The 27,190-nt window shown below is 42.2% G+C and overlaps 1 long non-coding RNA gene across 1 annotated transcript; it reads left to right on the top strand.

Moving 5' to 3' along the window:
* The first annotated feature begins 5,155 nt into the window (after positions 1–5,155).
* On the top strand, positions 5,156–26,187 carry LOC146972062 (uncharacterized). Its single transcript, XR_015037848.1, has 4 exons — positions 5,156–5,696; positions 14,478–14,541; positions 24,659–24,718; positions 24,889–26,187. It is a non-coding gene; the product is annotated as an uncharacterized LOC146972062 (long non-coding RNA).
* The last annotated feature ends 1,003 nt before the right edge of the window (positions 26,188–27,190 follow it).

Genomic DNA, 27,190 nt, shown 5'->3' with positions numbered 1-27,190 from the left:
TTAGAAATTTACATAATCACTAGTTGTGAAATGAAATTAAACATTATCAAATGAAAAGAAGTAGTGTTATATCCAAGCAAATATGGAAAATCAGAACTACAAGTACTTAAGCACAGAGCTTTATTAGTTATTTTTCGCAGTTTTTTTTTCAAAAAGTATAAAGGATAACTTTTAATAATATTGCACAGTTTTTTTTAAAGATATTGATCCGTGTGTTGCATTTCAGACCAACCCAGTGTTTGTTTCTCTGTGCGACCACTAGAGAGCAGGCTGGTTTCTTTTCTCAAACTGCATTCAGTCAGAAAGTGTCAGAAATGTCAGTAGAAAGTCAGCCACACCAGAAATCTTCTTTATCGTCATTGCTGCATAATCATTTATCACTTCTCCTCATCAACTTTCACTCCAGGATGATAAACCCTTTGTGCCTTAATAGACCATCTTTCCTGTATATACTCCATTTTTTTGTCAAATACTCTTATCGGGCATAAATTCAGTTTTAGATTATGTCCTTTGGCAGGACTTATAGACGTGGCTGCAGCGCTATCCCAAGGAGAAATCGTGTGTTTAATGATTAATGAACAAGTAATCAGCTCAGTATAATTTCCCAGCATTTCTTCCGTCAAGTCATAAATGAACGTAAATCTGTTCTTCCCCCCTGCTCTGCATACCTGTATTCTGACTTTTTTCACTCCTTTAATCATTAATTGCTTTGTTTCTTCTCTTCATTCTAAGTTTTCATTCTTTCCTTCTCTTATCAGTTGCAGCAGAGTGGTGTCATGTCAGTGCAGGTAGGTTGAGGACAGTGTCAGATCTGTGTGGATTTTTCTTCACTCCTTCCTCCACTGGATGCCCCAGATGCCAACTCAAGAGTAAATTATTGCTGCGAGTGTGCAAGAGAGAGATAGAAATAGATAGATAGATATAGAGAGGCATGAGGGGATGCAATGAGAGAAGTAGAAAGTGTGGAAGAGTGGGTGTCTTTAGTATTGATTAGCATTGCTTTGGCAACTGATGGAAATTAAATTGCCTTCTCTGTCTTTGTTTCCCCTCCGCCTCTCTGTCTCACTTCTCTTGACCTCCTTCCCACTCCAGCTCTCTGAGCTGAACCGTTGCTGGCAATTCCTGTTGATTGCTGTACGACTGAGTGCATTACAGTGTCTTTAAACAAGCAATTAATTTTCTCAAAGAGTCACAGGTCATTCCTTCTTTCTAATCCTGGTGTTGCTTGTCAGACCCCACAGCCTCTGCACAACTTTCTCTATCTGAACACTATTGATTTCCCTTGTCAGTCTGTCATTTGTGCTCCTCAAACACTGGCGAGTATTCTGCTGCGATAATAGGAACCCAGACTGGGATACTTCATACACACACACACACACACACACACACACGCACACATTCAGTGTACATTTTTCCTCACAAGTGTCATCATGATTTTGTAGATAAGTATTGGAAATGAAACCACTTGACCTCGAAATGTGATCATTCTTTTTCAGGAACAGGCACTCTCTGAATGCGTCTGACGGTATCAATGAAGCCCACGCGCATACACCACAAGTAGCTTGCTACGCCTTTAAAAACATATTGATTTTTCTCTTTCGCAGGGAGCTTAATGTGATCGATCGGCCAGGCCCTTTCAAGATCAGCGCCAGTATAAGCATCTCTTCCCCTAACACACATGCTGCCTCTTTCCCCTCAGGTAATGATTGTCCTTGGGCTGGGGGAATAGTTTGTCTGCATTTAGAGAGAGAAGCGTTTCTTGTGGCATCTAGTCCTTTCCCTCCTCTCTTGTGCCCAGTAATGTGCTTAAGTATGGAGGGTATATTTGACTCCTTAACAAAAGGCATGGGCGAATGCAGCACACACCTCCTGACCTTTATCATCCACCCACCCCCCCTCTCCTCCTCTTCCTCTCCACCTCTCAGTGGGTCGATACCTATTTATATTTGCAATGCATTAGACCAGTGCCCTCTTTTTAGATTGAAAAAGTTGGCTTTGCTCAGTTTGGTGCCTCAAACCAACACAAAGCTTTTCTTGAACATGTTGCACCTTTTTCTGCATCTTTTTAAGGTGTATTGTGATCAGCGTAATAGCAGTCATCTGTCTGGTTTTCTCTTTAAAAAGCAAAAACTAAGACCTATTTAAATGATGATTTAGAAGACGCTTGATCAACCTTTCACCCTACCCTGCAATGATGCTTAGCCTGATGGTCTGAACAAAGCTTAATAGTGGTCATGAGAAAAATCAGTGCAGTCATGAAAAGAAATTGTGAGAAAAAAAATCTTCTTCTCGATGGTATATTTATTTGAGAATGTTAAAACTTGACCTTGAAAATGTGGAAAAGAAAAACAGCTTTTAGACCAACATGGATGAGACAACATTAAACCTGCATTAATGACCTTGTAGCCACTTGGGGGCAGTGGAAACAAACTGTACACTGCACAACACTGAAATCCATTTTTAAGTGGATATGGAAAACCTATTAGCAAACAGTTTCTTGTTTACACCTTAACGTCATTCTACATTTGGAGCATATGGCAACCTGATGAAATTAGATCCAATATTCACTCTCTTTTAGCTTTGTTTTTGGTCTCAACCTTTGAGGGGAATATTTGGTGATGGCTAAATCGCTAAATTCAACATATAGTTGCTAACTTTATTCGTTTTGTTGAGGAAGGCACTATAGAAAGTTTGCACAGTAGAGAGAAAGCCTCCTAAAATAAATACCTTTACAACTATGTTTCCCCATTTCCACGGGAATAGGTAAAACCGCAATGTTCTGTTTTGTGAAACTGGAGAGATTGACCTTTTCAGGAGCTAAACCAAGAAATGGATCTGAAAGTTCATACATAAACACATGGAACCGGTGACAAGATGTCCTAAAGGGCATTGGTTGGCAAATGTTCGCTACAGTGTGAGGGGCAAACCATTTACAGATATTGAATATATTAATTAGCACAATTATAATGCCAACACCTTAACCTACTAAAGCTTTTATAAAAATGAATGGCTTTGATATTTTGGAGGGAAAATTCCCACAGACTAATTCCAGTTTTGCACATGGCCCTAAACTGTTAGGGTTCAAGTGCTATATGTGCATGTTGATGTATTCCCTCCCCTCATGTTTTCTCTGTAGATAAGGCATCCTTACATCCACCCTTAAATTTTGTTAACCTAAGCCGTGGACAGGATTAAATCAGCAAGAAAGCTGTTTCTCACCAGATTTAATTTGGTTGGTGACTTTTTAATTGCCTATATTTCAGCTCCTCTCCTTGATTCAGACAATTGCAGCCTAAACATCACATACATTACAGCACTGACCATCTTCTAAGTGCATTGGGGATAAACAATATAACACAGAAAAAGATAAAACAGAGTAAAAGTAATAAATATACCAATAACTGTAGAGTATATATTCAACAAACTCTGAGTGCGTGACCTTTTGGGTGATTTACTGCTCATGCCAAACTTTTGCCCTCTATTCAAAAAGCTTACACATTACATTCCCTGGTGTTTAAAGTTAGACTCCTTTGAATTCAACAAATCTCCCTTCAACTAACTTCTGATGTTTTTAAACTTAAATGCGAAACTCGCAGCCAGCTGAATGAGGAACAAGGTGGGAAAACCAGCAAAATTTTAGTTTTCTCTTTGTATAATTTGGTCACACATTGTTTTTCCACATCTGTAATTTACCAATAATTTGAAAATGAATTGCTCATACTTGTTGAATCATGTGCTTACACTCACTTTATGGAGGCACAATTATGAATGCTTGAAACCCCCGTTGGTACTCTTTCCCCTATATTAACATTTTCTTCTTTATGTCGTGCACATGCATGCTCTAAAATATCTGTCGTTTAAATGAGACTTTAATTTGGAGGAGTTTAGTAGAAGGTTTAGTCATGAATCTTCAGTGCACTGTGCAAACTCTGCCACTGCATAAATGTCCAGGAACTACTTGTATAATGTTGAAGAATTTAACATATGCAAGTCTGTGCTGTGAGAGGCGTCGGGTGGTTCAGTTTACCGTGTGCCCCCGCTGGCCTGCGATCGAATCGTGCCAGCGCTCTTGACTCCCCTCTGTCTCCCCTCTGCTGTCTCAACAATTAAATCAGTCAAGGTGAATGCACTGCCCACTCTCTCTCTCTTTCTTTTACCTTTTTTTTTTAGAAAGAAATTGACAAATATATCAAAGCATGGGCTGGTATAATAGTTCATTTTATGACAGCACAACACAAACAAGTTGGCTTATTATGAAACATTTCACCTGTATGTCAGCAGTTGCCATGGAGATTCTGAGCAGATATGTGAGGCTCTGTTTAATGGTCTGACCTTAACCTTGTACTTTCTCGATTGTGGACTTTCATGATGTTATAAACACATGGGCATACTTTATACCATGAATCAATATTTCAGCAGCAGGCCTTTTCTTCAAACACATTAAGCATTTCTTCTTCCCTTGATAATAATAAGCAAACTTGTGCTCTGACTCAAATATTACTTTTGCCTTTATATGTTGTAGATCTTATATATTTCTTGAACTGATTTCCTGAAGTCCCCCATAGCCTTGAACCACCATTTACAAACCTTTCCCCTCCCCCATCTGCATTTATTTCTCTGCCCCTTTTTGCCCCTCTGTCCTACTCTCTCTCTCTCTTTCTCTCTCGCTCTCTCTCTCTCTCTCTCTCTCCTGCAAGCTGTGTCTCTTTCCTGTGTGCTGGGGGGCCAACGGAGGGGAAGTACACCACGAAAGAAAAGCACTCTCTCAGTTCAAGTGCACGGGCTTAAAGACACAGCTGGCTTCAACAAAGGGGGAATATGACAAGGGGAAAACAGTCGTGGAAAGGCAGAAGAATGACCTACTGACAAGGCGGCTGTGTACATAGAGACAGTACAGGGATCATTTCACAAAAAAAAGAGCGTGGGGGGTGGGGGGGGTGGGGGGGGGGGGGGTAGAGAAAAAAATTGTGAACAGGAAAACGCAGAAAAAATGTCTCCTCCCCTTTTACTCTCTCCACGTCTACTCCTCCTATTCCCTCCCACCTTCCTTTCTTTCAATCTCTGTCCCTCCCTCTCTCCTTCATTCCTACCCTGCATGTATGCGCACACACACTCACACTCACACACACACACACACACACACACACACACACATACACACACACAGATACACACACAATGACTGATGCCTTCTCCCTCCTTCTCATGCATTCTCCGTTTTCTCAGCTCTCTCTGCACCACTGTGTGAATGTCCTTTTTTCGGTATGGCGTACGGTGGAACCGGTTCTACACAGCTCCAGCACATGCTATCCCAGCCACAAACTGAGCAGCAGCAGCAGCAGCAGCAACAGCAGCAGCAGCAGCAGCAGCAACAGCAGCAGCAGCAGCAGCAGCTCCTCCTGCCTCTCACTTTACTGCTTGTGACTTTATCTGCTTGTCTTTCCCTCTGGTACTTTTCCTCACGGTGCTGATTTCCTTTGTCCATAAGGCATGTTTCCCTTCAAAGTCCTGAGGGGTGAGGAAAAGAGAAACCGCGTCTGAGGAAGGGGAGATGAGTGAACAGCGAATATAAGATGTGACGAGGCTGGAGTGAAACAGAGATGCAAGGCTGCAAGTCAGGAGGGAGAGCACTAACTCGAGAGTGAGGAAGAGGGGACAGAGAGAAGGAATCAAGTTGGAAAGAAACGCGGGAAAAGGTAAAAAAAAAAAAAAAAAAAAAGAGCAGACTTATGCAACATAAACTGGAATTATCTTGTATTTCGTTGTTTCCCTTTTGAACTGCTATTTCGATAGAAAAGTAATCATATAGACACATTATTTCTGCCTTTAAGTGTTTTTGCTGTCTATCTCGTCTTGATTGCTGTTCCCAGCTCTGGTTTGGTTTCTGTTGGTTTCTGTACCTAAAGTCATTTTTCTTCCTCCCACTCCCGCTGGAACATTTCCCCTGTCTCCACGCTACTCCTATAATCCAGCCATACCTTTTATCTCTCTGTATGTATTTGCTAGATAAAATACGTCTGTTTGCTGGAAGAGTTCTTGCCTGAAATTAAGCTCAGTATTAGTTAAAGACTCAGGCTGCTTTTGGGGCCCAGTTGTGAGGACGAAGGGGAAGGAAGAACGGGGTCGGGGCACTCACTTCTGTGCCATTATTCTGCGTCAGTCACAGTCTTTGTAAATCTTTTCCTGCACAGTGTTAGAGTACGCGCTTAGTGAGTGAATGTTTGTGGCCTGATTGTGGTTTTTGTTTCAGCTGATAAGACACTGTTAAAAAATATGACACAAAGTATTTGAATTATTTGGCCATCATCCTCCCTGCTCTGGAATTGACACGTCCCACCCTCCACTTCCCCTTACTGTTTGTTTGCGGTCTCAGTATGTGTCCCCGCTACACTGCACATGACCAAGCCTCATATCTGTATGTCTCTCAGTGTCCACTAACACCTAACTTCCCTCTCTTAATACCTTTCAAGCTTTGTGTCCACACCGCCCTCCACTCATCCTTGCTGTCCTGTGTGTTCTCTGCTCTGCCTCCATTGTTTAATATCGACAAGTTAATGTCGTCCCCCGCATGTGTGCTCGAGGACCTGCGATATATCCTCATTCTGTCCATGACCTTAACAAGCCCGTCCATCTCCATGGAGACTCGACACACGCTTTCAGTCCCTGTACTCCTGACTGCAGGCAAACAAACTCAAAAAATACCCCAGTTGTCTCCAGGCCAGGGTGCGCCATTTGGCAGAGGGCAGAAATAAGGTTTTCCCGATGAGTGGATCAGAGGAGGACTGCGGGGATAATGGTCGTCTTGATGGTGTTGATAGAAAGAGTCTGAATACAGGTTTAAGTTGAGGAACCAAAGTCCCAGACATCCGACCTTGATGACTGATGGCTGCTTGTTGCCCACAGAGTGGGTGTAGCAGAGGCCGTCAAGTGTAGAGGTACAGAGATATTTGTTTTTTACTGGTGGAGGATTCGTTGAGATAATTAAACTGAACGTGTAAGGAAAATAGAGTAGGTTGTTACATGTTCTTCCAGATGTTTGTGATAGCATCCATGATCGACCACAGGTATCACAGTGCTGTATTGATCGCACAAATTTTAATCTTCAAATGCAGGCCATTAAGTCTTGAGGTTGGAATATGGTATTAGGCAGTGAAGTCACCTTGACAAGTTGAATTTCACATAACCATTTATTCATTTTGACTATTTAAATTCTCTATGGGGAGCTATAATTACACTGAATGATCAAAACACTAGCAAGTGAGACAATGGAGATAGATAGACCTCAACAATAGATACTTGAATTTGCTTCCTGTACTCAGTAATTTACACCGCTCTGTTTTAGGCCTTGCTCAGTGGTTTATGAAAAGTCTGAAAGATTTTGTGTTATGCCAAAGAATCATAGAGAAGACATGACATTGCTGTGTGTTAAACTGTAGGTGATGTGCAACTGGTGAGGTATAGCAGATTGACTATTTTTTCATTATTAATGAGTACGCCGGTTTCTTGGTGTGAAAAATGCCATAATTACAATTCCAAATTGATGCCCTCCTCAGATTGCTTACTGTGTTCAACCAGCCATCCAAAACCCAAATATAATATCAGTTTGCTGTTGTATAGCACCAGCAAATATTCACACTGGAGAGTCCGAGACGAGTGATTTCTTTGCACTTTTGCTCAAGAGAGACTAAACATATGAATTGGTTAATATTGTATTTGCAATTTAATTTTCCATTGATTGACTAATTGATGTCCACTAATCATTTCACAACATATTGACCTTAATGTGTGGAGTTGGTGTGATGTTATCCAGCAGTGGGAGCTCGATGTGGCATTTCGTACCGCACAACTGACAGTGAGGCTGCCACAGTTGTGTGTTCACCGCATTCATTTAGTGCTGCTATTTGAGAAATGTCTCTCTGTATCCAAGGGCCCTGATACAGATGGGTTATATTTGCCTCTAATATCAAATAGCTTGGTTTTAGTTTCTTTAATTGCTTTTACACAAGATAGATATTGATTAGATATTTACGATATATTTATGACAAATTTCTTGGAAGATTCTTTAAATTCTGGATAAAATGTAATTCATACAAATGTCTGTGGTTCATCCACATTTAATGGATTAAACATTTTGCAATCCATTTTCAAACAAGCTGACAACACAGAAAGCATTGTTAAATAAATCCTCCTGGTATCTGCTCTGACATTAAGACAACCTCTAATATCCTAACACTTAAAGCATGAGGTAAAATATGAGGCTTTGCTTGTATCTCCACAGCCATGCCTCTGAATACTTTGGCAGAAATAATGGATTACCCTGGCTTATTGTACTGACTATGAATGTATCAGTTATTTAAAACCTCTTCGACGTTAGGCCACCACTTACCGATCCCAGCACATCTAAACTTCAGAGTGCAGAGGATGCCGTTAATGTGTTGCACTTCATAAAACATAACCTTCACTATCAATTATGTAGTTCTGGTGTGAAAGAGACGGGAAAAAGGGCCACACACAACAGGCGGCAGGGTCCGGCGTGGAGAGAAAGCACTGCACCATGTGACTGCTGTGGATGTACTAACGCTCTCTCACGGTCTGAGTGAGAGCTATTCCCCCTGGACGCAGTGCTCCAGTTGCATCAGTGTTTGTCTGCCTTCTCTAGGACATGGGGCTGAAATGGGGCTGGAACTGAGAGAGCTCCATCTGGATACCCATAGGGCTTTCCTACTTTATAAGCAGAGCACTGATAATGTTTCTAAATGTTGCACAAAGTTTGACCAGTTTCAGTTGGCTGGCTGAATTGAAGTTTTTGCGTTTTGTCCCATTTGCAGGAAGTGTTTTGGTATTATTCTCAGATGTTGTTGATATGATGTGTAGTGATATTACAAAATATATAGAACAAGCCTAATACTACTTGACCAGATATTTTTTTCAATACTAATACAGCTAATACTCATAAATGTTTTAGGATTTGTAATTGTATATTTTGTCTATCTATAGAGGGGTATTCTAACTTCTGGCACAACTTTGCCAACTTTGAGTCTATTGACGTCTATTATGTAATTATTGTTATGTTGTTTTACACATCTGAGCTTGATCACATCTATATATTGTATTTAATACCATTCAGTATATACAATATGATGTACTTGGACTTGGACATTGTGCAGTCAGTGTAGTACATTTGGGCCAATTTTTAAAATAACACAAAAATGACGAATACTGTATGTTTGAGCTTTAAGAAACAGTGTAAGCTCGACATACAGTTTATTTTATTATTAAATTGTTAAATGTTTTGATCAGTACAGTATCATCATAATAATACTTTAATGAATCTGTTTTTGTCTTCTTTAATTTTCAACTTTTGATAGCAGGTCAAAGACCACATAACTGCAATGTGCCTGTTTCAAATCCGATCAAGAATATCCTTGTTGCTTGACATCCTCCTCTCTATTCCTTCATAGCAATGTAAGGACGCAATATGAAAAATGATACATATTTTATTTAATCCATCAACTCTACAGTTACATAAAACTTTTTTTTTTAAACATGAAACAGCTTTATTAACTCTGAATGGCTATTAAAAGTAATCTTGCATGTCTTTTCAAGCTGGAATAAATATCAATATTATTAGAGGTGTCAGATCTCATACTTTTAAATTATTTCATTTAGCTTGCAGCTACAGTTGGTAATATCTGCATCTGAGCATCTCAAATCCCAAAGTAAGATTGTGGGAGAGAACAAACATTGTTAAAATCCATACATTCTGACTGTTTGCTATGATAAAGTTGTGTTTCATGTGGCCGCGGCGTGGGCCTTTCCCCTCAGTCTCCAAATGACGACGATGGGGTAAATCTTAGAGCACCTTATTCAGAAAGAGTTGCATTCACATAGCTTGGTGATATTTTCCTGTTCTCTAATCTCTGGTATCAGTGTGTGGTGACTATACTGATGAAGTTTGTTGGGATTATGTTACAGGATTTCTGCGTATTAGAGAACAAATTACGCTTGTGGTCATTAGGTTATGGTCAGAGTAACTGCAACATGCTGGGTACAGTTGTGTTTTTGTGGTACGTTTCTCCTCTGTACTACTACAGTGGTAGAATCTGTTCCAGTAACTGAGTTGATATCAATGAATAGCTTCCTCGTGGAGGGGCCAGGTGGCCGCTTTGTGCATTCAGATGGAGGCTGGGGTGGTGAGGTGGGGGTTAATATTTGCAGGCTGTAGGAATGTGTTTGGAGTCAGCAATGAGAATTCCTCAGTTCTGCATTAGTAGGTCACAGTGTTGCCTCCTACCTCGCCAACTATCTCAATCCTCTCTTTGCCCCTCTTCCCCCATGTCTGCTTCTTCCGTCTCCCTCTACCACTTCGTCTCGTGTTTGATCTCCGTCTTTATCACCACATTCGCCTGTCTCATTCTTGATGCATGTCTTTTTCTTCTGCGCTCTGTCTCAAGTTTTGATCCTCATCATCTCCTCTCTCCTCTCAGGCTCTTTAGATGTCTCACAGACATCTTAACAGCCTCAGGAATTGGGGGTTGGGTAAAAAGCGAGCGATAAGGAAAATGCATGTGAGTGTGATAATTCTAGCACAGCGCTCTCTCCTGCTGGCCTTGTGTCCTCTCCACTACGTCAGTCATGTATGATTTATGGCTCAGGTTCCTGAGGAATGGGCTTTGTTGATGTCAAGAGCCAACAAGGAGAATCACAGACACAGAAACCCCATCTTCTTAAAGTCATCTAGATTTCTATGAGAATCTTTTCTCATTGTTCAGTTTAAAAAGAATGAAAAACTGTATTTACAATGACTGGTGGTAATGCAATAGTTTAATATTCAGTACTTTTGTTCCAAGTCAGCTAGATGCCATGACAACATGTAAGTCTCCAGGAAGTCAATGGTTAGCTTAGCTTAGCACAGAGACCAGAACTGGTTTCATTCACAGCATCAAAAACCAACAAATAGCATCTTTAGGGATTTGAAAAATATCATGTAATCGTGTTACTCAGGCTAGTGAACTTCAGAGGTAATGTGCCACTGTAAGCTAACTGGTGAGAATAGCCCTGGTTTCCTTATTCCTCTGATTAGTCAATGGCAATTCTGATGATGGACATGCTGTTTTTTGACAATTCATAACTTCAACACTTATTGATTTTTTTTTTAAATCCTGGATTTAAAAAAATCCAGGATTTTTCCATTTTGATTAATGGAACAAAAAAATCATCATCATTAGCTGTAACCCAAAAGACTATGGACACTTATAACTCAAGTGGTTTGAAGTGTCACTACGTCTCCTCTGGCAACATATTGACAGCATTCACAAGGCTCTCCATTATGCTTTGCAGTGATACACATGCTCTGCATTGGTGTCGGAGGTGTCAGCAGCGCACGTCACACAACGACACCCTCAAGTGTGCCAGCTCTCTGGTGCCAGACTGAGAGGAGGAGATGTGGGTACAGTGTGAAGAAAGAGGGGGAAAGAAAGATGAAGGCGTAAAGAAACAGGCCGTCTGAGAGGTAGAGACAAGTGGGTGAAAAGAGCCAGAGAGAAAGCGCCTGGGGGAAGAAGAAAGGGTTTGAAGCTGGAGCAATGGGAGGATAAGAAAAATGGAAGGTGAAGGGTATAGGAGGTTGTGTTGATTGTCTGTCTGCTCAGTGAATCATGAACCTCAACTGCTCCTATGAAATAAAAATGAGTTAGTCTAATGGCGAGTATCAATGTGTGTAGTAAACTACTAGTCCTCATAGTTTGCATTAGAAATCAATATAAACTGTCATTGCAACAAAAAAATCATGACTCACCAGTGAAAAGAAAACTAGCCATTTGCCGGCTGTTCTCTGGTCAGCGTGGGTTGTCAGGGTCACATCTGTAAGATGAAAGGAGAGGCTGCGGTTGGTTGCTTCCACAGTGGGATGGAAAGGTCAGGAAGTGGCCCCAGCACAAACACCAGGCTCATTGTTCAAGTTCAAGGTAACACTGAATGGGGTTTTCATTCAGTTGGCTCAGCCCCCTGTCCTCTGACAAGTCCTCGATAAGTCTTCTGATAAGTTGCTGTTTTTAAAAGGCTCGTAATTAGAGGAAAATACTGCCTTTGGCGATGTCTGAAGTTGGTTTCATGCTGTTATAGCTATAAACTAATTATGCCAGTGTTATTTATTTAATTAGGGTTTTTGGTACGCACTGGGCAGAGTGTTCCCAGCAGTTTGGCTTCAAACGACTGGCTGCAAAGTCGCTTTCTTTTCAATATATGGCAAATGTGCTCACAGGAGGCGTGCGCTCAGGTGTGTCCACTGTCTGCCCTTTCAGACAATAAACAAGGTCACAGCCGGAGGGTCAGATGTCAGGGCAGAGTTTCCCCTCCTCCACCTCCAGCAGCCCCACCACCACCCCCTTCCCTCTGTTTTGTCTGTTCGGTCGTCAGCTCCTCATTAACTCCTCACAGGGGATTTCCTGTTCGCCTCCTTCGTTTCCCTGTTCCTTTTCGAAATGGAAGGGCATATTAGCTCTTTTTACAAAACATGAATAATTAAGTCCTTCACGGTTAATGTGCTGAATATGCAAACTAAGCGCCTGAAAGTTTGTAACCACAAGCTATGAGTGAAAAGGGTAGTCAGAGCACGACTGAACCAGCTCCACTGCCAAACCTTTGGGAAGTCTGGGTCTGTAACTGATGACTTTGTGCTCTCATTGAGTACAGTACAACACACACACACACACACACACACATACACGTATACACACAAGCACAGGCACATAATTCAGAGTCTGACTCACCCCCTTTAACAGAAAGTCAATAACAATACAGGAATGATTAATCAGTCCCTCCGAGGCCCCTCCCTCTCTACTCGCCACCTTCCACTCTCTCTTCTCAACCCCACTCACCCTCTCTCAGCTTAGTATTGATCTGAATGCATTTGCTTCCCATTTATCCGTTAGCTCCCCTCCCCCATCACGTATACACTGCCACTGCATCGAGCGGTCACAAAGAACCTTTTACACAGGAGTGTCTCCCGTGCACACAAACAGCGCACTCACAAGTGTGTGCACATGTAGCAACAGCAAACACACATCACTGCAGCATGCACGCCATCTGATACTCTGATAGGTACTACACTTAACTGCATTGCACTGAGGGATTTGGCTTGATTATTCTGGAGTGCAAATTAGAAAGGTCCTTTTCATAGTGCAGGTGCAGTGTGTGTGTGTGTGTGTGTGTGTGTGTGTGTGTTCTTGTTTGTAAGCTGCACATACATTAACCTAAACACAAGGCAGCACCCTCAGAGGTTTAACTGACAGTTCACTTGACCCCCCCGTTTCCCCCCTTACTATTCTGGTTGGTGGCACACAGGTTGCCATGACACCAGACTGTTTTGTCTGCCCTTTGACCTCTTTAAGGGGTGCTGTGGTCAATCAGGCATTACATGTGAGGGGCAAATAGAAGAGAGGAGAGGGAGGGAGGGAGGCAGGGGTGCATTTCCTCTGTAAAAATGAGGTCCATGAGGTTCCTCTATACATCCGCTTTGTACAGAGCAGAAGGTGGGGAGCCTCCGAGAGGCTCGCAGTGAAACAAAGACACATGTGCACATACAGACATGGCAGCGCTCTGCAAGGGTAAATGAACTAGGCTGGAGCTCCCAGGGGGTGGGGAGTTATTATGCTCATTGTGCAGTCGGCCAGCTAAAGCTGTTTGGCTGCTTCTTTTGAAGTTATATTTATCAAACCGGAGCAGGAGGCTTAGCACTTCAAGCTGGTGCATCACTTTGTCCACACTGCAGAACGCATGTGTGCATTGAAATGGCTTTCAGATATCAACATATAAACCCCCTCAAATGTTTATCTAAACAATCTTAGACAAAAAATCAAGCATGAAACAGAATTAATGTTTCACACTTGTACCACATGTGTGCAATGTCCTTTCTTAAAAAAAAAAAAAACTTTAAGCATTGAATCAGTGAAATGATAATACAGTTTTCCTCTGTAATGTCCTTACAGTAATCTCTCTGTCCACTCGATGCTGATCATGTTGGGATCATTTTGTAAATATCCAAACATTTATTAATGACAGAGCTGTGCAGAGTGTTGAGTGTAGCTTTTTAAATGAAGCTAATTATAAAGTAATTTAGTCTGTGGTGTGAAAGCTTTTTGCAGTGTTAGTCAGAATTATGACAATGATAATCCCTGTCCTGTCTGTGATGGATACTGTGCTTATGTCCTTACTTTCCTTATGACTTACCAGTGTCCATCGTGTGCGTTGCTTTTCCGAGCTGATGCTCTTCTGCTGAGCAGCTCACGAGTTAGTCCATGTCTTTTCTTGTCCAGTGACACCTCAGCTGTTGCAGACACTGAACCTGTGACCTCTTGGTTAAACAGTCTTTTCATTCGCCAGGGCAGCTTGTATCCCTCTAACCTCACTTTCTTTTCTCTCTCTCCCTCTGTGTGTGTGTGTGTGTGTGTGTGTGTGTGTGTGTGTGTGTGTTTTAGTTGGTACTTGCTTCATGTCTGAGGAGCAGCACCTGCCACATCTTGACAAGGGAGTAATCTCAAGGTACCAATATTTCTATATTATACATTTTCACTTATCCACCCATCTACCAATTTACACATCCATTTCCACTTATCTATCCGCCTAACCTAACCATCAACCTTTCACTCTGTTGGTCTTCAAACCTGCTCAAACATGTGGAGAGCCACATTTCAAGATTTCAGTCCTATTTTGGGCCAAATAAAGGCTGAAACTGAAATGTGAAAAGCTGAATGCATTTTGAATGGATCCAGTGTCACATACAAAGTGTATGCTGACACTTGTAAATAGCAGTTTTTTGCTGACATAAATATACTTAGCACCATGTCAGTGCATACACAGTCTTGCACAGTGGTTGTTGCGTTGCACATAAACGCCTGTATGGGCTGTTTAATCCATTGTTTGTTTCACTGTCTTAAGGTGATTTCAAAAACCTAGAAACTAGTTTCCGCCACATGACCCACTGTACATACTCTTTTATTTTATTATCCCTGCTACACACAAATTAAATACCTGAAAATAATTCAGTGACACCTTTAGCAACTAAGAAAGAAAAAAAAAGATATTATCGATATCAGTCTTAAATATATTAAACTCACTAGACATTTCATTTTTAATCTCCTTTCACACATTACTGTAACACAGAACATGCACTGGCAGAGTCACAGTACATGAGTGCTGTAGAGTGCAAGTTCAAGTGTAGATGCACAGAGTATAATGCCTGGAAAAACCCATTCATATACTCCCTGTTATATTTTCCATTTGCAGCCTGAATCTATGTCCAACACCGTCGTGAGTTCTGCTCCACGGTGCTTCTGTCATATGCATTGTGTAACCTGGGAGGTTTAAACCATCTCTACTTCGTCACAGATATAAATTTACACAGTTCCTTTTTATCTTCTAACAACATCAGGCACGCTCTCCCCTGTGTTTACAAAAATACTGAATGGAACGGAGATATTGAATTTGTTCACTGTTGCACACATATAAATTAAGATTCCAAGCATTCAATTTCTTGTAAGATGTTCAGTTTGAATGGAAAGTAAATTAAATAAAAGCTTAAGTGTGTAACAACCAAACATACACACACCACACACAGACATTTGTCGACTATTATCAGCCCACGGGCATAAGAGGCAGTGATAGCTATAAGAAGCTTTAGGCTTTTTATCTAAAGTATAGCATCTGTCCTTGAATTATTCTCCAAGAAATTATCTCAGAGAGTAATTGACCATGTTTTTTTTCCCCCAATTCAATAATGCCAGCACACTGTCAGCTAGACAGAAAATAATCTGTGATGCTCCAGCTGATCTGATATTTTAGAAAGAAGATTTGAAAATAATTCACGACTAAAATGATTTTTAATGCTGAACTAAAAGAAAAACAGATGGGGTCCCACTGCTTTTGCGCCCATTATTTACTAATTTCTTTTTTTTTTTTTTTACCACACACTTCCACCACCATCACATGCACACCTCCACCCCTTTAAAACCTTCGTTCCTTGACAAACACATTCTTCCATCATGCATCTGATTGGAAACTTTGAGGGGGAGGAGCTGGGCAAGGCCAGACACACACCAATCCCAGCATACGGAGATTGACGGTTGTGCCATAGCAACAGTTTGGCTAGTTGCCAGGCTGTTGGGGTTGCCAGGCAAAAGGTTCCCATGGCAACATTCATTTTGCCATCTTGGTATATGAGGCTGGCGACAACCAAAGCAGATTAGTGTAGGATAGAGGATTGCTCTCACCTGGGAGGAAGCACATGCATATTTCAGCAGATCAGAGCATTACTCTGTTCTGTTACTAACATTGCAACATTACTGTGATGTTGCCCTCAGTCAGGGATGTTGCATGCATCACTGCAAAGCAAGGGAACAGCAGAGGTGATATATTCATTTTTAATTTCAAAACTTGGCGTCGTATAGCTTTGGTGCATGACAATCTAGTCGTAACCTGGGTATTTTCCATCTTTCCGTTTTCCCACAGTTGCATCATGCTCATTTCATCACCTACTATCACTGCTTTGAAAGTGAACTCATCTTGGTGTTAGCCATTAAGTGATATCCCAGTATATGTCACTGTATGGGGGGATGAAGATCGCGTATGAGAGGAATTTTGAACTTGGAACCGAGGCTGTCCCGTTTGCGGGTCATCCCAGACATTTTTCGTAGTGGAGTAGTTTTTCACTGCTTAGACAGTCAGACGGGCCTGCTTAAGGGTGGAGTGAGCAAGAGAGAGGGAGGGAAGGATAGCTGACACTGGCACAATTACACTGCATTTCTGCGTGATTTGACTGTGAAAATATTGCAGACGCGGGGCATAAAGTAAGAGAGGGGGTTGTGGGTATGAAAGAAGGCCGGTCAGCATGTGTGGATAGAGAGGGCAGGAGGGTGGTACGACAGACAGAGGGTGGTTAAAAGGGTAAGAGGCGGGAAATGGGGACCCATGAGGGCTGAAGCAGAGAAAAGGCTGAGTGAGTGAAGAGAGGGAGACGATGAGGGGAGGAGGGGTTGCACTTTGGGACAGGAGAGAAAAAGGGAGCAGCAGAAAGAAAGAAAAGGATTAGGACTCGGAGTACATAAAGACGCGGAAGAATCGGACACAAATTTACCTTAGAACATTTTTACAGTGACACAAGCAAGTCGCCCGATTGGTTACAGGATTTTAGGATAGGGTCTGGTCTGCCCCCACTCTCTCTGTGTATTCTCGTAGCTGCACAGTTCAACATCTGCAGAAAGATAGGTGCGGTCACCGATCTTTTCTTTTCTGCATTGTAACTCTTCCTCGCTGGAAGATGGATTCCTTAAATCCCACATGCCAAAGCAACGTTTTCAAGCAGAGAACGCAGAGCTCTGACACACTGCTCTCATCTTGTCAGCGTTGCAGTCAGTAGATGGTTTTAACTTCACTTTTTTTTTTCTTTTAGATAGTCACAATTCTGGAGTCATGTTGTTTTGTTTTACATGTCTGTTTTGATAAGGTGCTGCTTAAACTCTATAAAATTTCATTTACACAGCATATCATCTTGCCCCAGTTATGTCTGAATCTGTGCTCGGAGAAACGTAACACTCCTGGCTTGTGGCTGCTGGAATGTAGCAATGTGCCAGCAAACGTGGTACTGAGGCACGCAACTATTATGACTTCTACAGAGAGGATCTGCAGATCTGAAAGAAAAAAAAGAAGATTTTTCAGTTTTATAGTATTTTTCTTCTTTTTTTTCACTCCGTGTTTGACGTGAAGGAAATTCCATTTTGACGGTGGTGGAGCAGAAGTCACCCAGATTTAGCTATCACAGCTGTCAGCAGACTTGATGGTGATGACAGTGTTATGGCAGATGGCATTTAACTCCCATGAAAACCTGTCAACTATTAAGTAGTAGAATCAGGCAGCTGATTGGGATGAAATGCGCGGCGTGTGAAAGTGCAAAGCCAAACATTATGGTTTGTTGGATGCGAATGATAGCTGAATGTCGAAGCGGTATGATGAAGATACTGAATGAATTTCAGTCTTTGGTTTTCCCGACTGAGAACGTGACGAGATGGTGTAAGAGATTGTTTACTTGTAGCATCCTGTTTATTACCAATGCTGCAACCCTGATTGTTCATGAACATTCATTTTGCAGCCGTCAGTGCTGCTCTCTCACAGAGTCTCGTGCCATTAACAGGCACCAATGAGAGGGGCATATGAGAAGGAGCAGTCAGGGGGAGTTTGCACAGTCACCAGTAGAGGGCAACAGCTCCTTACAAATGGATGGAAATGCCATGAATGAACATAGGAAACTACGCCTCTGTAGTACTCACACCTGCATGAGCAGAATGCATGTGTGGAAATGGATTTTCATAGCTCTGTTCTGACATCATTATCGAACTTCAGATCAACGGCTTTTGTCTCATCCAGCCTGAATCAAGCCTTCATTCGGTACATTTGATTATGTTAGCCTCCTCTTTCTCCTCCACCATTGTTTATAAGTAATTCATCCGGGTGATGATGCTCTTGCGGCTTGTACATGTATCATGTATATGCACCTGCTCCTGTGTAACTTACCTCCTTTCATCTGAGCTCCTGTACTTGCTGCAGCTACTGGCCGCTTCCATTTCAGAGCCATTGCAGCACTCGGTATATTTCCTGTAGATCAACCCTCCCCTGTTCAGTCACGATTGCAGATTCGTATCTCCTCAGACGAAACCCATCATTCAGACTTCTTCTTTTCCAGCTATTGATCAAAGCCCAATTCATCTCCTGTAACCACATGCACAAATTGACAGACACCACCAACTGAGCTCAGAGGGAAAATGCGATACTTTGTTATGTCAGAGAATCAAAATTTCTTTGCCCAACTCCAAAACCAAAGAAAAAAGAGAACAGCATGAGACCATTCTTAAGCATACAAAAGCATACACCAGAGAAAATCAAAGGGGTAAATCCCTTTTGAGTCTGTATGTCTCAATCTCAAAGCTCTAAATAATTTAGCGAGTAAATCATTAATTATTTGACTGTATTGCTAACAGCTACATTGACGTGAGGAATGGAATAATTGGCTGACTGGTAGGCAGAAGCCAGACAGGTGTATAGACTACGTAAACGCACACCTACGTCCTGCTGCTGGTGAAGATCTTGTCTGGAGAGCAGCTCTACAGTCTGTGCTCTGCAGTGTGAGGTAGTTGGTTGTATGGTTTCGCATAATAAACAGCACGGAGATAACTGTACAACCTTCTAGCTTTCCCTGCGGAGTCACTTCTTGCCACGTCTAACGCACCCCCAGCAGAGAGGTAAGTATGTTGTTACTCCGCCAGAGGATTTCCTAGTGGTTAATGACATGACCCCCCCCCCCCCCCTTTTTTTTTTCCCCAACTGCTTTTATCCTTTCATCCTCTCATGGTCTAATCAGATACGCTCCCCCTGGGCAAAGTCTTCATGAAGCCTTTCCAACTTAGCCATCAGTTTGTGTGTCACTTTGTGCACAGTGTTTGTAGCAACTGGACATGTTTGTCAGGAGGACCACCTACTGTTGACAGGTTGTTGGTGGTGGTATACTAGTGATCAGTGGCTCCCACTGCAGCAAGAAAAAAACAACCTATAAGACGGGATGCCAAACCCCCATCTTCATCCAGCAACCTACATGGAAGTCAGATAAGGGACTGTACGCAAAATGCTAATGTAGGGATGGGGGCTGGATTTACTATATCATTTTTTTTGATTCCCTTAATATTTTCTCTGGACCATGGGAAAAAACTGCAATACCCTCCCCCAGCCTCTCATGCTAGACCCTAAGAAAACGGTACAAGAAGACTCCTACCACTCCCTGTTTTTGAGAAAAGAGCTGTTACTACAATGAAACTGAGCGAGTGGAAATACAGCCTGTTACAGAGAAAGGATGAATTTCCTCTGCATGTAGACAAAAAGGCAGCTTGTATGCAGTAAATCTGACATAGCATGCCCAATAGTTATTACACAGTCCCTCGTCAAACACAACACAATGCACAACATGTAATACATTTAAATTACATGAGCCACATGCATTATACACAGACTCGCCATGGGAGTCATGGCCACCCTTGCCGTGCTTGGCGGTCATTCATGTGATGTATTTTCTGTGTGCTACAACAGGTAGAGGAGCTGTGTGCCTGGCGCTGCTGAACTTTTACACACACACACACATACCGCCTCCATGTTACCACTCTGTGCAGTCCCCCTGCATCCACCAACACGCACTAATTTATCCAGTTTCATTACCCCACAACCTCGCCCCTCGCCTCCCTCCCATCCCCACAGTATGTCAGACTGCTGGTTTAGACAGCAGCCATCTGCAGTGCGTTATAGCCAGCTCTCCTCCTCTCCTGGAAGGGAGGAATAGTGCTGATTCGGCACTGTCAGTGGTGGCGTTCTTTATCATCCGCCGCACAACGCAGCTCTCCTGCCAGAATAGACAGCTGAACGTCTGACAGTTGCAAGGTGTGCAGGGCAAGGATAATGTACATGGGAGGAAGGACGATATCTGTCCTTCCTTATCCTCTCCTCTGGCACACCAAAGATTGTTTATACCAGTGACCTGTTATACTCATTTTCCCACCTGGCAGATGCTGCTGCACACTCTTTATATGTGAGAGCACATTCCTATACAAATATTCATCCACACGCAAGTACGCTGCTCTAAAAAAAAAAGTCTTTCAAGGTTGGAACCATGAGTACACCACCACATCTTCTCCCAGTGGGAAGCATCACGGGTTCCTTGAAGCCCGGTTTACCCTTTTTTTGCCTTTGCGTACATCCACTAAGTTCTAAAAACATGTGTGATGATATGAACGTGCTGCCAAAAACGATGCTGTCTCCAGTCTCTCGGGATGGAACGGTGAACTAGAGCATCCCGATCCCGAGACAGACAAGGCAGACATCATCCCAGACTGATGATGTCATCCCTGTGGAGCACTCCCAGTGCTTTGTCTCTCAGTGGCACTGCAGAGTGCAGCCGCAGGCACACACACATACACGCACACCCACCCAAACACACACAGATACACACACACACACACACACACACCTGTCTGTGACATTCTGCATTCGTCACTCAGGTTCGGACACTGGTCGTACCAGAGAGGGCTGCTTTTTCCTTGTTTTTTAAGTCAAAATGGCGTCCAGCTCGCTGCTGTCTTGGAAAACTGTGCTATAACGTAGTCTGTTGGCAAGAGGGCAGACAGAGGAGAGAAGGCAGAGACTCCTGCACCCTGTAATCCGTTCGCAATCACAATCTATGTGCAGTAAACGTACGGCACTTCGTCTTAGTGACATTAACGTCGGATCGCATAGAATGTATGTGCTGCACGAGCACGTATTGCACAGGAACTCACATTCAGTGCAAACAGACAGTGCAGAACATGCAGTACACATATCACAGCAGATAGTGTAAACACATTCAGCATGTTGTTTCTATGCAAATTTAGGTGGCATGGAATTACAGTACGATTGCGGCTACGGAGGAGGATGTGAAGAGCCCTATAATGCATGGGAGCTGTGCATAAGACAGTTACACAGAATGGGATCAAAGCAGGAAATAAATTCAGCCGTACAGGGTATGTGTCTGGAATACCTGCTGCTGAACTGACACAGAGTAGTATATAGGCAATGTGGGTACATCATGAATATTCATGAGGTATTATGAATGTATATAGTGTGGTGTTTTTATTGTAACCCACATTTCTGAGAGGTTCGGCTCCTCATTTTGCATATTTATGAAACAGGAGCTTCATCTGAAAGCCCTTTGAAAGAAGGTGAGGATGAGTTTGTCTTAATAGATTCTCATCATACACTATTCGCCCAGTCTTGCTTTCAGAGAGAGGCGCTTCAAAAATTCTCACTTAATGTTACGGGAGGCCGGTGTGTTTATTTGCCTCTTTTTCTTAATTTCATAGCCTTTTTTCATGTTTTGTTAGCCCAGGATTTAACTAGCTCTCCATCAGGGAGGTGTTATTACAGGCCTCAGTCATTGCTTGCTCCTTCTGGCCAAGAGCAATGTATTTTCTTTGTCAGTTTAGCCTCATTTGCTCTAAATGTGTGACACATCGGTGATATTCTCTGTTGTACAACATGGTCAGAACACTTTAGGGCCATTAATGATGCTTACACATCAAGTGTAGTGTTTATGCTCCATCTCGCTGAACAGACAGCCAATCAGTGGCCCTAAATTAGATTTACTTTCATTTCTGAATTTCCCTCAGGGCCGTATGATTCTGTTATCCAACAAACACAACTGCAACTCACTGTCCTCACGGAGAGCAGCACAAATATTAGAGTCAGACTGCCTTTGGACATGTGAAACTGACTAGGCACAGAAATATGAAAATATCCAAGGATTGAAAAACACAGCACCACATTAAATATGCAAAACTGTTGCAATTTCTTTGTTTACGCGTGCATTAAATAGCCTCCATTTCTCCGTCATTTGCATTAGCGGCTAACGGCGCACTGTCCACCTCTGATGTTAAGCTGTATAATCAAGACACATTCTTGTAAATGGTGAAGCTTTCCACGATGGGTTTATTTAGTGTGTTTGATGTCCCTCCAGCTGCAATTTACAGTTGTGTTGAAGCCAATGCCATAAATCCTGTAATCAATTTGATGATGGTATGATTGCTGTACACATAGGAGGAGGCAGTAATGTCAGGCTCTCAGGTTCATGAGACTCCTGGGCTTCATATTTTCTCTCTATTCTCATCCTATTAGAGATTCTGACCCTCCCCCTCCATCCCCCACTTTCTGCTAGCCTCTCTGCCACCACCACCACCACCACCACCACCCCTCTCCCCCTATCTCCCCCTGTCTTGCTCCCCCCTCTCTCTCTCTCTCACACACACACACACACTTCTCTTTCGTAGACACACATATAAACACACACACACACGCTCACTGCACTCCTATTCACTCTCGCTTTCCATCTCTCACACGTTTACACGCATACACGTAGCTCACAGACTAGAGGGAGAGCGTGTGTGTGTGAGTGTGAGTGTGAGAGAGTGTGTGTGTGTGTGAGGGGGGGTTTACTGGGCTAGTAGAAATGTGAGGCTTGAAAAACGTGAGAGGAAAAGAAGGAGATGGAGGGTTGACGACTAGAGAGTGTAAAAGAAGGGAGAGAGAAAGGAAGAGGAGAGACTTTGAGGTACAATGAAAGCAAAGAGGGACGACTGGAGACCATGAATGCAGCACAGAGGGTAAATTAGTTTGTGTGTGTGTGAGAGAGAGAGAGAAAGAGAGAGCGGGAGAGAGAGAGTGCATGTGTGTGTCGTCTGTCATCTGTAGTGTGTAAGCGGGCATGTGAACGCACAAGTAAGCAAGCTTTTTCTCTCTTCATTTTTCCTGTCATTTGCAGCTCCGTGTGTTTGTGACGACAGCCCTGCAGAGACAAAAGGTGAGGAGCTGTGTAGATGTCGGTGTTAGTCAGGTAGAGAGCAGAATAATGGAATCAATACTATTGTCTGTAACCTACCTGCCGCTGGGCTCTCTGTCTGGCCCCGGCGTAGACCATCAGAGAGAGAGAGAGGGAGAGGGAGAGCTGAGAGGAAGCACAGATTCACTCTGACCGGGAGAGAAAAAGAAAAGAAGAGGCTGACTTTAAGGTGACTGTGTCTTTGCTTTTATACATTTTCACTCGCAAGGTGGATGTTAGATTAAGGATTGTATGTTTGTTTTTTGAAATGCATTTTTATCTGAAACTTTTTTCTCTTCTTTTGCCAATAATCTCTCTTGTCTCGCTGTGTGTATTTGCTGGATAAATGTGACATTCTCTCTGTGTTTGCCCACGCTGAAAAGCCTTTTCAATTAGCGTCTAGTCTGTGTGTAGTCGACAGGTCATGTCTACGCTTCACGTTCGATTTGCGGCTTGTTTTAAATCTCACTTTCCTTCCACACTTCATATGTAAATCTCAGATAAATATTTGCCTCATTATAATTAGCAGTTTTTACGTCAGGAGGCTGAATTAGTCAAATAAGGAGCTGTCAAGGAATGGAAGTGTTGTACAATGTGCATTTGCTACTGCTGCAATTAACATGAATGCGTTCAACACAGAAATCTCTGTGTCTGTTGTGCTGTGATTAATTCTTAACTGATGCTGACATGAATGGAAGTATTTTTAAAGTAAAGCAACCTTTTGCTGCAGACAAATCCATAATTCATTTTTAGGTGAAGTGATGGGAAATATACGTTTTTCCTTCTCAACTGCCCAATCTTTCACATGCGACATTAACTGATCTGAGAAGCGCACCCCTCTTTTCGAAATTCTTAAGGCCTACAGCTCATGAAGTCAACCTGTAGGTATAGGACTTAACATGCATTAACGCAGTTCAATTTGATGCAGGATGTGACGCAGGCTTATCGCAGTTTTATTCACATTCACGCCAAGGTGTTTCACATGATGAAAACATGTTGCCCCTCGACAGATGAGTCACAAAATGTGCAAATTTCCATTCTCTACATCACATGAACGTTTTCAGTCTTACCGAGTCACTACATGTCATTCTGTCTGTCTACCAGTGGGTGGCATTGTCTTTTTATATTTCTACACAATGAATTTTCTTTCTTTCATTACCAAAAATATACAGGAAGTTTTGCACTTCACACTGATGCGGCATCATATTATTTCATTTACAGGTGGACCGAAGCCTGCGCCCGGCTCTTTCTAACCATTTAAAACTAATTTCATCTTCACTGGTAAGTCAAAACAGATTGTCCCTCGCTCCTTTATCAGTCTGATAGAATTTTTTTTTAAATGCATATAGATAATAACAAACCTGCAGCTTGAAATATCTCTGACTTGATACAAGTGAATAGACATGTATGTCAATCTATGTAGACTGTAACATGTCATTTTTCTTTTTCAGGGAGTTGTGGGGTGTTAAACATTCGTACCTCAGAGATAATCGACGACTGAAAAATAAAGATTAATGACGATTAATGCTGATGATGATCTTATATACTTACTGTCACAAAGGGATAAGGTTTGAGTAGTTTTTTAAGAACTTGTCATCTATTCATTTAATTGTGTGCTATTGTTCTGTTATTAGTTTTCACACACACACACACACACACATGCGTATATATAATATATATATATAAATTCCTTTTAGGTCACTGAGCTCTGAAAAGCTATTAGAATCTGTAATTTGTCAGCACTACGTCAATGAATCACGTTAGAAATGCCCATGACATTTAACAAAAGTTGAATGAATTGTTTCTCCTAAATTAATTGCATTTCCTCCACAATTTGTTCAACTGCTGCTCTGCTGAGATTAGTTGTGCCTGCTGTGAAAAATATTACTTTCCTTCTGACTGTTGCTCTGCAAAACAAAAGAGGAGTGTGGGTAAAATTTAGACAAGTGTGTCGAATGTGATTATGTGTTAATTGAACTGATCAGTTTTGCTTTAGATCTGCAGCAAACCAGGAGACCGGCCGGTGCCGCAGAATCCAAATGTCAGATGAGGTCATGTCTTTGTCTCGGTGCAGCGACTCTGCGGTTCTTATTTTTTTAAAATGCGTTTCAGCTCAGCGATGCCTTTTTTTGTTGTTGTTTTGTGCACCAACTTGCTCTGTATTTAAATCCGTCCCACTGTATTTTAATATCCCAGTATGCCCCTCTGTCCCTGAGACCCTTAACCTGTGAGGTCAAAGCAGGTCACAGGTGAGGTCCTCGGGAACAGGGCTGCATTCAGTTTCAACGTCCTATGAACAAAGACGCATTTGACAAAATATTTTTACACAATAAATGTCTATTTTAATATCTGATAGATCTGAATATTCTCTCCATTATTTTCTCCTTTGAATGCAAGAAAACCCTCTGAGTATACACTGTAACATTTTCTTGCGGCTCCAATGTATCTCAGTACCCAGCTGTTTCTGTATGTTTCACCATATTTGCCTGTCATGTCATATCAAGTTGGACAAGAAGACGATTGCACCTCCTGCAGCACAGACACTCTCAGGGGGCCAACCCTATTGGCTGGCTTTGTGTTATAGCCTTCAGTGGGGGCCAGTCGGAAGACAGCCAAGGGTTGTGACCCCGTCATATAAGTCACCTTCAAAAATCAGTGGAGTTGTTATTAGCGCATCATGTGCATGTTTTTATATACTGCCTTGAAGAAGTTGCTCTGTTTTGTACTTCGGTGTCTCAATAAAATGTTGCAAAAAAAAAAGTTACAATGTGTGAATTTATGGAAAAACATGTCTCTCTGTCTGACACCCAAAATAACACCAAAGGTGTTAAATTAGCAATCTCCCACATTTCCTTTAATTTTGTATCAAGCACCACCTCTTTCATATAAAGTGTAATTGATCATATCTCATGAAGATTATTCCTATTTATTTTTCTGAATGAAAAACTTTGTGTCATCATTCACATAAATAAAACTAGACATTTTATAAAGTAGTGGGCAGATTTTATTCTCTGGATCTGCACGAAAACATTTTATCAAACCGCCCCTGTTACCACACACATGCTATATACAAACAGGCACAATGAAAGGCACTCACATACACACACAAACACACACACACACAAACATATTTGGGATTTTCCGTCCGACCATCTGACTAGCTATCTGACTTTGGCAGTCCTGGAGCAGACTCTTGCCTAATATTGATTGGCTTGTCTGTGCGGAGACAGATGAATGCATTAGTACCCAGCTCACCCTGCCACTGGAAATATATTAAGTTCATGTATTAGGCACCCTGTCTGGTTGCCATGGAGATGCACCGGGAGTGAGGGACCAGGGGGTGGGGAGGATGGGAGACGAGTGGGGGATACAGGATGTGATGAGGCAGTCGACTTGATTTGTAGTCCCGCTCCTTCTTCCTCTTCCCCTGCCTCTGTCACTTGTGTCCTCTCTTACCTCTTGCACCTTTTTTCCCCTCTTCTCTGTGTTTCTTCTCACTTCATCGTATTTTTCCCCCTCACATCCTTTCTAGGCTACTTTCAAATTTTCTAAACTCCACCAGGAATGTGCACTTTCTCTGTCTGGCTGCTAACTATTCTATTGATTTTGCCATCCCTTTTGTTCCCTTTTTTGTCCTCTACTTGGCTTTTAATTCTCCAGCTCCCCATCCCCACACCACCGGTTGTAGACTTTTTATTTCTCTTGAGTTTTTCTTGCCAACACATTTCCCACTTTATCCCTCCACATACATAA

Source organism: Trachurus japonicus, chromosome 16 (genome assembly GCF_045865225.1).
Source record: "Trachurus japonicus isolate A0001 chromosome 16, Traja_1.0".
NCBI classification, from domain to species: Eukaryota; Metazoa; Chordata; class Actinopteri; order Carangiformes; family Carangidae; genus Trachurus; species Trachurus japonicus.
This window is presented reverse-complemented; position numbering and strand designations above follow the sequence as displayed.